At 33.7% G+C, this 16,446-nt stretch overlaps 1 pseudogene; it reads left to right on the forward strand.

Moving 5' to 3' along the window:
* The first annotated feature begins 288 nt into the window (after positions 1–288).
* Positions 289–11,118, forward strand: LOC101257232 (katanin p60 ATPase-containing subunit A1-like; annotated as a pseudogene).
* The last annotated feature ends 5,328 nt before the right edge of the window (positions 11,119–16,446 follow it).

Genomic DNA, 16,446 nt, shown 5'->3' on the forward strand with positions numbered 1-16,446 from the left:
AAGGGTATGTTTGGTATGAAGGAAAATGTTTTTCGATAAAACAAGTGGATTTCGATGTATTTTCTCATTTTTGGTTTGTGAGTAGAAAATACTTTTCAGAAAAGATTTTTCTAGTGTTTGATTTATGAAAAAATTAAATTTTGAAGTAGAATTTTTATTTGGGGGGGGGGGGAGGGTTGGGGTAGGGGGTTGAGGATAGGGATGGAAAAATAAAATTTTGAAGATGAATTTCTTTAGAAAAAAACAAACTGAATGTTTTTTTTTGAAGGGGGCTGGGTAAGGGGGCAAATGGGGGAGCGAGGGTGGGGGCGGAAGGTAAGCAAATAAAAAATTGAAATTGGAAATATCTTTTAAACAACTTTTAATTTATATATATATATTTTGGGGGGGGTGGAGGGGGGATGGTAGGGGGGTTGGGAAGGGGTAAGGGTGGGGTAAAAATTGAAGTAAAAAATATTTTTTTTAAATTTAGTTTTAATTTGATTTTTTTGGGGGTGGGGGGTACTGATTAGGGGATGGTTTGAGGGTAAGGACAAAATAAATTGTTTTTTTTTAATAAAAAAATATTGTAATTTGAAGTTGAAAGAGAGTTTTGGAAAATGTTTTTCTTAAATTTTGAAGGACAGTCATTTTTCTTAAATTTGAGGAAAATGACTTGATTTGAAATACATTTAACCCAACCTTTGTACCAACCACACCCTTAGTGCCTTAATTAAATATTTGTTTTACTGAAACATGAAATCTTTCTCCATTATAATTATGAAATTTAAGCCCTAAAAACTGAACAGCGCATACCCGTTACATAAAGTTTCAAGTCCTGTTCATTCATATAGCTAGCGTTAACAACTTTGTCAAAGGAAAAGATGGTGGATGTGGATCCTTCTAATAGCAGCAAGATCAAAGAGGAGATAATGAAGATACTTTTCAACAAGTTCGACATCAACAAAGATGAACATCTAGGGATTACTGAGCTATTTGAATGGATTATGGCCGTTGAACCCACGTTAAATAACGATTTGCAAAGGGTTCCATCTTTCCTTAAAATGTACATGGATACTTACCCCAGTTTCCTAATTGATTCAAAAGGATTGTCCTAAAGTGGCTTCAGTCTCATTTATGCCGATGGTCTTCGTAACCTTGATCATGATTTCAATACCATTAATACCCCATCACTCGTAATTCAGACCCCAATTCAACATCAGGTATATATGTTATAATATATATTAATTTTTTTGTGTGAATCTTTTCACCAGAACTAGGTCACATGATTTTAAGGTAATCCTTTACCTCATAGGGATTTGTAAAGTAATCTAGCTCAATTGGTTTTAATTTGGATTTCAGGCTCAACCTAGGTTTTATAAGGCTGATCAAATTTTCTTGTATTGCTAATACCATAGTTAGCTGAAAATCCTATTAAACAAAGAACTATATAATAACACAGCTAATATATGTATCATTTTCTCTAATATATCTTGCCAAATACCCCTTATTGTATTCTAACCTATTGGAGCATGTAATTAATCTATAAAAATTATAAATATAAGTTATCTGTAGAATTGAACTACTCTTGGATTAATTCCTAAACCACAATAGAAAATTAAAAAATATGACTCTAAAATCAAAAAGACTTATTATAGGAGAACTTACAATGCATAATTTTGCAGGTGGCATCATTACAAGGATGCGGAGTTGTAGGACTTCAAGTACAACAAGAGCAACAACAACAACGTATGCTTCAACCGTACCAAGTACAACAAATACTACTACAACTACGAGCACAACAACAAGTTGCAAGTCTAGAGGCAACTAATTACTCACATAATTCTATCGTGTCAAACAAAAACCTCGTCGACAACGCTTACAGTGCTAGGATGGTAAATAACTATAGAAACACACCCCAATAAGTGATATATCTTGTCTTTGAGAACATTTTATAATATAAAGTTGATTTGTTTTTTAAAAATTCTGTAGGAAGGAGGGATCAGCTCAAATGTGCAGGTGAGTAATTACGGAACCACGGCATTACAAGAGAGACAAATATTTCATCTACCATTAACACTCCTTGAGAACATTTTAGCAATGTTTCTTTATAGGCCATCATCTAAACTCAAATCACAAATGATTTTACCAAATTCCAATCTTAAATAGCCTTTAAAACTATTAATATTTAGGCCATCATCTAGACTCAAATCATAGTGTATTTTGCCAAACTCCAATGTTGGAATTCTACCATCCTAATTTTCTCAAACGAACACGTACAAACAACGTGTTTCTGTTTGTTTGAAACTTAATGATAATCAATCCGAATAACACTTTGTATTATTTATAAATTTCAAACAATACAACAATTACAAAACTCTGTAACCTAAGAAATTATAAACTCTATTTCCTAGCTAAGAAATTATAAACTCTAATTTCTAGCTACCCAAAGACACAAAACCCCCCATTTTATATCTTCTAATGTTCTTCAAGCTCTACAACTTGTCGAACAACTCATACTCACAAAAATCAGATTGTAAATAAGACTTTTGAATACAATATTATAACTTATCACTTACTCTCAACACTCTCCAAGTTAATATCAAAACTCTTTCAAACATCTTGATAGTATTTTGATTTTCTCTTTATGTAAGTGCACAATTTTTCCTCAAGCGAAACTATCACCCTTTTTATAGATTTGGACTTGAATCCAAAACCTACTTCAACTAGAAATCCTACTTCAAGTAAGACTCCTCTTTTGTGTGGAACTCGTAGTTCAACTCGAACTTGTCTTTGCCGCAACCTCTGCTTCGTTCTTCTTAAACTATGTCGCCTCAAGTTATTACCTTAAACAAGTAGGAATAGTTCCTTTATCACTGCCGCCACAAAGAAACCTTGTTTAATTGAAATCCTCGTCTATGTAGGACTCCTTCTCCTTCTCAACTTTAATAAACAACTTTTCACAAATTTTGTCCTTAATTAGATAACAAAAAAGATTTCACTAAATTTTACTAAAAAAACTTTGTCAATTAAGGAATCCTTCTACGACTTGGATTTATTCTTGCGTTCGGACCTCTCTTTGCGATTTGCTTCAAAATAAAGCTTGTCATGTAATTTTCCTTAATTAGATACAAAACTTTATTGATTTCTAATCCCTTCTTTAACATGATTTATTTTCAAAAGCATTTTCCCATTTCAAACTTAGTTTAACTGGAACATGTCTGCAACTTTGGCATTCTTCAACATAATCAGTAGTACTCTAGCTTCAGACAAATTCCCCCTTTTTGAATGATGCCAAATTATTCAAGTCTTTGTAGCTACACCATGTTGTATTTAATTGAACGTACTAACATCTATCATCAGCAACCTTGCTTTCCTTGCTTCACATTTTCTTGGCCGATTACTTCTTAGTGGACCTTGAAAGGAGACCTTCATCTAGTTCTCATTGTACCGCTCTAGTAACCCGAATGGGAGTTTCCATGAGATGAAACTAATCGGCAGAAGTACTTGATTTATCAGATGTTTGACCAACACAAAATTGGAGTTCCTTAGCCATCATTCTTGCCAGTGATCTTTCTAACCAAAGATCACGTCTGGTAAATTTGTTCCATGATGCAATTTTGTCATTCTTTAAAATATACTTATTCATGTGTACCTAACAAATTCTGCCTTTTTGATGATGAGAAACCATTGCTTCTTGTGTGAATAGATCAATCTGTGTTGTGTCAGTTTCTCTAAACTTAATACACAAAACAAACACATTAGAGGATCAAAGTAGACAAATTGGGTTATAAATATTACACAAGTATGCACTTCTCCCTTTTGACATCATAAAACACTGTGAAGGCATACACAACTCTAAGAGAAACAAATTCGATATTATGGCCACTAGGGCTAGCACCTACACCCACACTTAAAAATCAAGAACTCAGTTAGCAATAGCAAAGTATTTGCACAAACATAGGAGATACACATGAACCTGAAACTCAAACTCAACATTAGCATTAATTAAAAAGCATATACACCACAAATGTAATCAAAATTATATATAGAATCAAGCACTTGTGATGAGAAAAAATTGGAAGTCAAAGGCTAGAGTGCCTAGGTAATATCAAAAGATGAGAGGATAAATAAAAGTCATTTCTCAGTAGCAAAAATATCTTTTGAATTAACAAAAAATAGCAGTCTTCTATGTTTCAATGGTAACTTTCATCTATGCACGCTCAATCCTATTTTTCTCTTTTTAGATCACTTTTAAGAAACTTGTTCAATCAATAATGTACCCTCTGCAGAAACAATAGTTCACTCATCTTTTATTTCAGTAGAGTTAGTAAGAGGAACAAATTTTCTTGAATATCATTTGTAAAGGAACACGTTCTCTCAATCTATTCCCTGTACGTGGTACTATCTGGTGCAGCACCAACTATAATACTTTTTGACATCAATCCAAAATCCCAGATTATATGGTTTCTAATAGAAAAACTAGGTTCGACAGATGGGTCTCCGATAGGTTCCCCCTAACTGTAGATGCACCCAAGTTGAGCCTAACAAGTGAATTTTGTTCAAGTGTAGGGTCCCCAAAATATTCACCCTCACAAGGTAAATCCTCTAAAACATTACTCAATACAAAATATTCCCCCTAAGAACCATAACACTCTACTTTCTCAATATATATTTTATAAGGCACTAAAGTAGAGGTGTCCTCCACCAAATTCATCGCAACAATAGACCATCACATTGGTATAAGGTTTTTAAGAAGATATTTGTTTTGGGTCAAGTGGAAGAAATAGGTTCAAATGCATTGACTTTATATTTAATCATGAATAATTGTGGTGCATATATCTTAGATCTCTGGATAATGCTTAATTTTTCTTCAATTTTACTAAGCCTCTCTCCTGTGTCACATGCAAATACAATGCTATAGTGCATGAGTAGCATGACTTTAAGAGTGGTATAGAGACATACAACTCAATGTACAATACTGAGCATAGAATTCAAGATTATAGGGCAGTATGCGCAATGTTCATTAATCATTGAGGGATACTCATGTGACCTTAATCATCCCCAAGTTCCAAACCATTCCTTTTGAAAGTGTTTTTCTTGGCTGATCATATTTTTGATTGATTAATCATTTGAGTGCGCGTAACTGTTATATACTGCATAGGTTGGACCTGTTTCTTTCACATTCTTCTTCAGTCTTTCCCTTCTTCTTTTTTTCAACCTTCTTTTTCCAGTCAATGTTATTCATCCATTCTTTTTTTTCTTTTTTTCTCAAGTGGGGAATTTCTTGTAATTTCAATCATGCATCTGAAGCAACATGTTCAATTGGTGAATGTTGCATGCTTCCTCTCATTTTTCCTGCAAATTCAAAGGTTAGATTTAGGAACCCAGACTAGCTTGGGTCCTTTGTATTGATAAAAAGGATGAATAAGATCTCTATGAGCCCATTCGGGCAGATTAGTTTTTATTTGAGTATACCTGTTCCTTTGAACAGTTTTATAAGTCCTCTTGCTTTATTTTCTGCAGTAACTCTGTTTTTCGGACAATTTTCCTTAGAGTGGACTGAGTTACCACCAATAATACATAACAAAGAATTTCCAATCATAGGTTGTTCATACCCTATTCCAGTTCTTATGTTTCTAGTATTCTTACCTAGGTGTGTTACAATCATGGAAGATTTTGTTCAATTATTATCTCTTTCCAGATCAGTTTTTATCCTAGACAGTTCAAGATTCATTCTCCTAGAATTTTTCCTTTCAGAAGATAGTTCATTGTTTAACCTCATTAGATCTTTGTCACATCTGATTTGGTCACAACTAATTTTTTCTTTTTCATTCCCAGTAACACTTTGTTTCAAAATTTCTGATTTGAGAGCCAAAGTGCAGGAATCAAGTTGTTGTACTTGTTCCTTTAGGAGTTGATTTTCTTTCTTGAGATCAGAACTAACTTCTTCAAGATTAATATATTCAAACTTTAAACTAGTCATGGAAGCAAGCAATTGATTCTTCGTTTTAACTAGTTCTTAAATTGTATCTATGGAAGTGAGTAATAAGAAGGATAGCTTTTTCTTAGAGAATTTTACTATTTTATCTTTTAAATAAAAAAGACTTACCTTCGTTCCTTCAGAGTCTGATTCAGGTTCAGTTTCTGATTCTTCTATGGTCATCAAAGCGAGATCTTCATCATCTTCGTCATACATGTGCAAGTATGTTCCCCAAGCTGCATACATTGCTTGTTCCTTTTCTTTGTTTTTCTTTTTATTGAGAAGTTCCTTATTCTCTTTTTCGGCTCTTCCCTTTTTCCATTCTACTTCCCACATAGGATAATTCTTAATCTGATGATTTGTTTGACCACATTTGAAACAACCTTCGCCTTGTGGTTTCTCAGCAATTTTTTCTTTCGTAGGTAGTATTTTTTCTTTTCATAATTCAATCCTCTTTTGAAGAATTTCTTGAAGTTTCTTCTTATCAGTGCCAAATCATCATCATCAATATATGATTCATCACTTTCAGTTGCTTTAAATCCAAGATTTTTCTCTTTGTTTCCTTCACCTCTTTTGTCAACATTCATCTCATAAATTTTGACATTTCCTACTAATTCATCCAAAGTTGTATTAGTGAGATCCTTGGTTTTGTAAAGTGATCTAGCTCAATTGGTTTTAATTTGGATTTGAGGCTCAACCTAGGTTTTATAAGGCTGCTCAAATTTTCTTAATGTGTCGTACTTTATACACTCTGATAGACTTAACTGTTTGTTTTTGAAAAAATGGTTTTTTCTTGTTATTTGATGGTGAATGGTGTAATTTTTGTAGAATATGAGGGGTTGTTAATTGGTAGCATCAATGAGAATAGACGAAATAGAGTTTATTAGTGATATTGTAATCGGTAATGCCTGAATTATTTCTTATCCACATTTTGGTATATTGAGGATCAATAATGCTTGTACTGCTAATACCATAGTTAGATGAAAATCCTATTAAACAAAGAACTATATAATAACACAGCTAATATATGTATTATTTTCTCTAATATATCCTGCCAAATACCCCTTACTATATTCTAACCTATTGGAGCATGTAATTAATCTATCAAATTATAAATATAAGTTATCTGTAGAGTTGAACTACTCTTGGATTAATTCCTCATCCACAATACAAAATTGCAAATATGACTAAAATCAAAAAGACTTATGATATGAGAACTTACTTTGCATAATTTTGCTGGTGGCATCATTACAAGGATGCGGTTGTAGGACTTCACGTACAACAAGAGCAACAAAAACAACAACGTAGACTTCAACCATACCAAGTACAACAAATACTACTACAACTACGAGCACAACAATAAGTTGCAAGTCTAGCGGCAACTAATTACTCACATAATTCTATCGTGTCAAATAACAATCTCATCGACAACATTTACAGTGCTATGATGGTAAATAACTATAGAAACACACCGCAATAAGTGATGCAAATATCTTGTCTTTGAGAACATTTAATAATATAAAGTTGATTTTTTTATAAAAATTCTGTAGGAAGGAGGGATCAGCTCAAATGTGCAGGTGAGTAGTTACGGAACCATAGCACTACAAGAGATACAAATACTTCATCTACCTTTAACAATCTTTGAGAACATTTAGCAATGTTTCTTTATAGGCCATCATCCAAACTCAAATCACAAAAGATTTTACAAAATTCCAATCATAAATAGCCTTTAAAACTATTGATATTTAGGCCATCATCTAGACTCAAATCGTAGTGTATTTCCCCAAACTCCAATGTTTGAATTCTACCTCCTAATTTTGTCAAAGAAACACATACAGACAACGTGTTTCTGTCTGTTTGAAACTTAACGATAATCAATTCGAACAACACTTTGTATTATTTATAAACTTCAAACAATACAACGATTACAAAACTTTGTAACCTAAGGAATTATAAACTCTAATTCCTAGAGGAATTATAAACATTAAATGGCTAGCCAAGAAATTATAAACTCTAATTTCTAGCTACCCAAAGACACAAAAAACCCCATTTTATATCTTCTAATGTTCTCTACAACTTGTCGAACAACTCCTACTCACAAAACTCAAATTGTAAACAAGACTTTGGAATACAATATTACAACTTCTCACTTAACTCGCAGCACTCCCCAAGTTAATACCAAAACTCTTTCAAACCTCTTGATAGTGTTACGATTTTCTCTGTACGTAAGTGCGCAATTTTTCTTCGAGCAAAACTATCTCCTATTTAGATTTGGACTTGAATCCAAAACCTACTTCAACTAGAAATCCTACTTCATGTAGGACTCCTCTTTTGTGTGGAACTCCTAGTTCAACTCGAAATTGTGTTCGCCGCAACCTCTTCTTCGTTCTTCTTAAACTATGTCGCCTCAAGCTATTTTATTAAACAAGTAGGAATAGTCCTTTATCACTGCTGCCACGAAGAAACCTTGTTTAATTGGAATCCTCGTCTATGTAGGACTCCTTCTCCTTCTCGACTTTAATAAAAACCTTTTCACAAATTTTGTCCTTAATTAGATAACAAATTACATAGCATTAAATAATATTAAGAAAAATTTGTCAATTAAGGAATCCTTCTACGACTTTGATTTCTTCTTGCGTTAGGACCTCTCTTTGCGATTTGCTTCGAAATAAAGCTTTTCATGTAATTTTCCTAAATTAGATACAAAATTTTACTGATTTCTAATTCCTTCTTTTATGTGATTTATTTCCAAAATTATTTTCCATTTCAAACTTAGTTTAAATTGAATATATCTGCAACTTTTGCGTTATTCAACATAATCAATAGTACTCTATCTTCAGACAACGTCCCCCTTTTTGAATGATGCCAAATTTTTCATGTCTTTGTAGCTACACTGTGTTGTATTTCATTGAATGTACTAACATTTATCATCAGCAGTCTTGCTTGCCTTGCTTCACTGTTTCTTGGCAGAGGACTTATTAGTGGACCTAGAAAAAAAGACCTTCATCTAGTTCTCATTGTACCTCTCTAGTAACCCTAATGGGAGTTGCCATGAGATAAGGCTGATGGGCAGAAGTACTTGATTTGTCAGATTTTTTATCAAGATGAAATTGGAGTTTCTTAGGCATCATTCTTTCCAGTTATCTTCGTAACCACAGATCACGTCTGCTAAACTTGTTCCATGATGCAATCTTTGTCATTCTTCAAAATATACATATTCATGTGTACCTAACATCCAATTAAATAATCTTAATCTTTGTCGTACAATGCCAAATTGATTATAGATGAGATTTTAGATAAAGGTAGTGTATTTGATTAGTAGATAAATAATATCAAGTTACTATACGTTAAATTGATGCAATTTTCTTAGAGAAGTTGTTGTATTGACACTTCACAAAAGCTCCTTTACTGTATTTGTACTAAGCTGAGACTTTATGTTCTTATAATATTCTTATCATTATTCTCTACAACTTCAGAATACTGAAGAACGGATTGAGTCAACAGTATTGTACGATGGACCTCATCCTGAATTAGCTCCTAGGCTTGAAAAGGAAATATTGGAGACAAATCCAAGGGTTAAATGGGATGATATTGCCGGACTAAGTGAAGCAAAGAGGATTCTACAGGAAGCAATAGTATTGCCATTGTTGATGCCTGGGTATTTCCAGGTACGATCGATAATTTGTTGATTCTGAATAAGAGTATTCTAATGCACGAGGAGCGGGTGCATGGTTGTATGATTGAAGTGATATTTCAGCAAATTATTTTTCATTATTTTTGGTGTTTCAAAATGATTAAGAAAATAAGTTGGAAATATTTTTTTTTGTTGAAACTGAATGATCTCAGAAATTTTTCGATCACGGAAATAACAAACGTGTAGTAGATACTTAACATGAAACTTTTTATATTGAATATTATTTCCAGGGAATCCGGAGACCTCGGAGAGGAGTTCTTATGTTTGGTCCTCCGGGGACAGGGAAAACACTCTTGGCCAAAGTTGTTGCTACAGAGTGTGGGACAACATTTCTCAATTATTTCTTGTAGTTCATTGTGTGGAGATTGGTACGGGGAGAGTGAGCGATTAACACGGTGCTTATTTGAGATTGCCCGTACTCATGCTCCAACTACAATTTTTATTGACGAGATTGATTATCTTTGCAGTGCCGAAGGGTAAGTAAACCTTAAAAATTTAAATAAATTGTCATTCTCCTCTTTACTTCACTTACCTCTTGCGTTCGCATCATTTATGCATCTGCTCAACAATATATTGACATTAATTTGAGAATAAAAAATTATTTATTATGTTAAACTTATAATTTTTTAGATTTGCTTGTAATACTTTGAAGCCGTTTCTCAGGTCTGCTACAGAGCATGAAGCATCCCGAAGGGTTAAGGCTGAACTTCTAGTTCAGATCGATGGGTTAAACAACTCTAATAAAATGGTGACAGTTTTGGCAGCAACAAATTTCCCCGAGAGTCTTGACGAGGCACTAAGGTTAGCCTTACTATTTAAATTCGTAGTGAATATTCAGTTTTTTTTACTTTCATTTGTGCTCATTTTCATCTCTTGATCTTGTTTAATTGCTGATTCATTGTGCTACTATAGGAGACGGCTAGAAAAGAGGATTTACATCCCACTTCCTGATTTTAAGAGTCGTAAGGAGCTTATGAAGATAAACTTGAAATCAATCAAGGTAAGCTATCATTATTTCGCATATTATTGAAATGAATTTTTTTATTAATTCTAAAAATTGAATGCAGTTAGCTCCTGGGGTGAATATTGACCAAGTGGCACGAAGAACAGAAGGTTACAGTGGAGACGATCTAACAAACGTCTGCAGAGATGCTTCTTTTAATGGGATGAGACAGAAGATATCAGGGAAAACTACAGAGAAGATTAAGAACATGTCCAAATCTGAAATTCTGAATATTCCGGTTACGATGGATGACTTGCTGGAAGCTTTAGATAAAATAAAGCCCACAGTTTCTGCAGGGGACATTCAACGATATGAGAAATGGCTTTCACAGTTCGGATCATCATAGAAAGATCAACTAATTCAAGTTCAAACGTGCTACTTTTTTTATGAGTAGGCCGCGTTGTGAAGACCAAATTGATCGTTGTGGACAAACGGTCAATAATGTTATAGCGTCTTCAAATTTTCACACCCATGGACAGATATTTAAGGAATTATTTTTGTTAGATGATCTAATACTGGTGATACTCCTATGCTATATGGAGTCTAAACACCTTGTTTGGATGGTGATTATCCATTGTGTTACATTGTATTGATATCTTAAATATAATTATCTGATTGTCATTACCTTAATACTTCTTTTCATTTTTTATTTCTACTTTTTGAAGTTTACATAACTGAACTTCTTGCTTATTATATCAACATTACATGTATACTTACGCTAGAAAGAAGCATCATCAAGAAAATATCCTACATGTCTCTTATGATTCCTACGGATCCCTCCTATCTATATAAGGTAATAGAATAAGGGGAAGGACAAGACTAAGGTTTTTATTGTGTTGTCGTCTTTTCTTTGACCTACTTTCTTCACAAAATGGATATCATATGTTCGGTATAGTAAATCTAATATTTCATGAGACAACTGATGATCCTAACGACAGTAGTCCGGGCTTCTTTCAACGTATTGTTTATGTGATCTGTTCTTTGCACATCACCAGCTGGAAAAACTTTGTTAACTCAAGTTTGTGATGTTCGTCACCAACTAATATATGTCAGATGAATGCCGAATGGATAAATATATTCATATCTTTTATTAATTATTTTTATGACTGTGGTGTCTATGCAGTTTGGGCGTACCTCATTTAATTTCATTGGATATCTGTTATCTCCCACCAGTATCAAGTACAAGATAACTTTGTCAAATCACCTAGTATTTTTTGTTCCACTCATGCTAATTTTAGGTGGTTATTAGTGTTTTTTTTTTAGAAAAACTACTAGAAGTGTATCATCGTTGGTATTTGCTATTTTAAGCGACTTTTGAACTGCGAACAACAAAATCAGAAAGCTATAATAAAGTTTAATGTGTATATACATACTAGATATCAGGTGCCCGCGCCAGCACAAGCCCAACGTATGTTTTTTTTCTTTCAATTTATATGACACAAATAAATTTGAAAAAGCGAACTAAATTTTTTATATGTGTTTTTTTTAAAAAAATATTTTTAATTGTTAATATATATACCTTTTATGTCATTTTAGAATAATATGTGTTACTCTATTTGTTTCATTTTATGTGATACAAGTAATTTTAGAAAAATCAACGAAATTTCTTATATGGTTCTCAAATATTTTTAGTTGTCATTTTACTGTTATTCATACTATTTTTTAGTTCTTACGCTATTTTTAAGTAATATATGCAACCAATTTTTGTTTCGATAAAAATAAGGGAATCAACCAAATTTCATTATATTTTTTATAAGCATAATGAATAGAAAAAATATAAAAAATTAAATTAAAGTAGTAGTAAAATAGAGTAATAATAAAATAGATGTCACAATAACTCACAAAAGAAAAGAAAGTGAAGTAATAACAAAATAAGAAAGAAGCACCAAATACAAATTTGAGATGTTATCCTAAACATACTCTAAAACATCTAGCATTAATGTTTCAGTGTCTTCTGAATTAGCCTTTGTACACCAAAACCAGAATAACAACATTCAGTTAAGCTTGATCTTCTGAGCATTGCTGCTCCTCTCTTTAAAACATCTGGCATTTATCTCCATCTTTCTCTATTTCTTGCACTAATTCCAGCTTCCTCCTAGCTAAAAAGAGTGTCAACAATCTATTAGGGATTGTCCATGAGATGCCTTTGAAATTGATAAAAATCTTCCATGGCTGGTCAATGACTATGCAGTACAGGAAAAGATGACTAATTGTCTCAGCCTCTATCACACTAATAGCATCTTGAGTATAGTGATATTCCCATCTTTGATAGAGATTTCCATGCTAACCAGCCTCATTAGCTAAAGGCCAAGTGAAACTTTTCAAATGTGCTTCCATGCACTTTAACTTGTACCCCTCCCTCACCTTGTAAATACCTTCGCTATGTCCATTCCATCCTTGATGGGTCCATGCCTCAACTACTGTCTTGTGTTGATGTTGGGCCACAGGAAACAATGCAAAAAATAACTTATGTAGTAAGCTCTTGTCTGTCCATAAAAGAGTCTTGTTGCTGTTGTGAACCTTGACTTGACTTTTAAGGTAATTATCCTCTAGTTTATAAAAAAATTTCCATAGCTGACCAGCCATTGTCTTTACCCTGTTCCCCACTAGGTAACATCTTGGGCGCATATGATAGCCTCTCTTGCTGAGGTTATTGTGTGTTAAATACAGCCCTTTTTGTAACAATCTGGGATTTTGAAGCAGGCATCTTTATATGGGATTTTGACTGTCCATATCATCTTCCATGGCTGGCACCCAATCTGGTAATTTGAGGTGTTAAATTCACCATTAGCTGACTTCATAGAAAGTGGGCCCTGCTTATTTCCTGTCCATTTCATATAATCTTCATTTGTACATGAGCATGAGTCATGATTTTGGGTATAAACGCTTTTCGTTAGGTTTTGTTGCTTCTTTTGAGCAATTATATTATGGTTGCCTGGTCTTATCATCTAAATGGTTTGTTGTCAAGCTCTAATTAGTTATTCGTTCTCTTGTAATGAACAGAACGATGCTTGATCACCATAATCTGCATTTCTTATCACTTTTCAAAAAGCTACGAAATTCTTTCATGTTTTTTCTTCCCCGTCTAGGGCATAATGATAGTTATTACTGGTCACATATTGTTGTTATCCGTCCTTGTACATGTTATATCTTTTAATAGATGGATGCTTGAAGGTTATCAAAAAATTACAGATTTCTGATTCTATTTGCTTTTGTTCCTTGTCATGTTGAATTGCTCAACTGTTTTAATGTTGACAATGCAGGTTGAAACTGTGGCTATTTATTGCATATGTTGTATCGTTTGTGTCTTTGGCTGCATCAGTTGGTCTATTGATTCAAGATGCGCTGGAAAAATCTGATCCTTCAGCATGGACAGGAGTTGCAGGTGTTCTGTAATGTGTGTGTGTCTTAATCAGGTAATTTGCTTTATATTTATTAGGTTTTTCTGCCTTATAGATCATGCGGGTAAGGGTGATTGTTTTTTCACTTCCTCAAAGGTAATTTTTATGCACTATTTTCTGGTTGAGCTTTGTTGTTCGTCTACCTGTCCTCTCTGCCTTCTCCTTTCTTCCCCCTGGCTGTTGACATTTATTTTCGGCCATATTGGTACTGGAATTGAAAGCAATGGTTTTGAACCTGTCTTACCAAGAATATCAGAGTAAAAGTAGGTTTACTACGTGCTCTCAATGTAGTGAACCACTCTTCTCCAGTGTTGCTAGCGAAGTGGAATGTTCAAATTAAAATTCTAAGTAGCTCTCTACTTCTTTTCTTGTCCCATTTAAGAATAAAAAACAATATATCACACATCCTCCGCTTTGTACATGAAAAAGAATACATGTCATCTATGTTGTTCAGTTGTGTCCTGTAGCTCTGCTGGTAAGCCTGCATGTTTTGCATACATTATGAGAAAAAAGAGATGATGCTTCTGTTCCTTGTAAGCTAAATGTGGGGTTTACTTTTGGACATATTTCAGTGGGCTGGTCTATTGGACATCACACTCAGAATCTTGAGAGGACACTGGATGCCGTCTTACTCGATCCATTCTGTCAAGAAAGAGTTACAGTTACTTGTATAAATGTGTGTTGCTTGTGCAGTGAGGCTAAGCACCAAATATAAAAACGCTCATCGCTTCTTTCTTATGATAATTAATTATTCTTATAATACTACTATTCTTCTTCATTTATCAAATTAACGAAGTGAAGATGAAAAAAGCATCAAATTGTTTGGTTTTGATATCACCATTGCAACAACAACAACAACAACGACAACTAGTTCTGCTGCTACAGTAATATCTGAAAAAGATTTCTTGGAAAGAAAATGATCAATAAAGGAAATCGATGGACAAAGGACGAACAGAGAGCATTCTTGAAAGGATTGGATTTTCACGGAAAGGAAATTGAACGAACATTGCTAAGGATTTCGTGCCTAGTAGAACGCCGACACAGGTTGCTAGTCATGCTCAGAAGTACTTTGTGAGATTATCGGATGCTAATTCCAATTCGAATGAGAGAAAAAAAAAGCGCAAGAAATCAAGTGTTCTTGGTCTTCGTATTGAAAAAACAGAGGATACAGATCAAGCTATGGTTCCATTGGGAAATAATCAAGAAACTCATAATGTGGCAAATTACATGATGAAAAGTGTTCCAACAGTAATGCCTCTTACTTGGGTTTACATATATCCGTATAGTTATCATCATGCCTCTATGTCAATCAGTACTACGACACTCGACAAGCTAATTTCTGGGATTTCTTCTTCTTCTTCTTCTTCTTCTTCTTCTTCTTCTTCTTCTTCTTCTTCTTCTTCTTCTTCTTCTTCTTCTTCTTCTTCTTCTTCTTCTGAGGATGATATTTTGGAGTTGAAGTTGTAGTTAAGAAAATATACACAAGAGTACTTATGCTTTGATGTTTTTTCTTTTTGATTTTTATGGATATATGAAATGAAACCATAGTTAGTTCTTGATTTTTTCAACGTCTTGTTGTATTTCACACCGATATTAAGTGACTATAAATCCATTATAGGAGTGATGACAACTTATCGACATTTTTTACTTCTAGGTTCGGGACTTAAACGTGAGCCTTTGACATCAGTGACGAGTCTTTTGCTAGAACAATATAAACAGAAAGCAATCTGGAGTATTGAAAAACGAAAAATATGAAATACAGGTTGTGACCGGAAGTAAAAATTATAGGACCACTATGTACCACCTACCTCCAAAATATCTCCGCCAATGTCAACGAGTATCCAAAAGCACGACGATCTTGCACCTTCACACGATCCATAAGAAGCTTGACAATCTGTTCTAAAACGCCAATAGGCTATTGTACATGCTGCAAATGTCATGTCACTTTCTGCTGAAAACAGTGGCAATGCTTTTGGTGAAATGACATTAAGCTGTAGAAGTGATAGGCTAAAAATCAAATATGCTTAGTTGTAAATTTATATAACTCTATAGGAAAAATTGTTCCACAAGAAAGAAGGACCAGTTTTGAGCTCATTAATCAAATTGTTCCACGTTTCCATGCTTCAGAAGGATCTACCAGATGAGTCTCATGTAATTTCACTTGATTTTATGGTATAGCTATTGTAGATAGGCAGGTTCAAGGTCATGCAGTGAAAACACCGTTCGATCAGCAGACAACTTGGGAGACAGAATCAAATATGTGTGCCCGATAACCTCATCTTTTCAAAGCTTCAGATACTTCTTTATTTACATTATGTTCGAGGACAAACATGATCTTTTGGAGTAATGTAATGACCTTGAAGGTCTTTTTTTTTGAAAATCACCG

This window comes from Solanum lycopersicum, chromosome 11, assembly GCF_036512215.1.
Source record: "Solanum lycopersicum chromosome 11, SLM_r2.1".
Lineage (NCBI taxonomy): Eukaryota > Viridiplantae > Streptophyta > Magnoliopsida > Solanales > Solanaceae > Solanum > Solanum lycopersicum.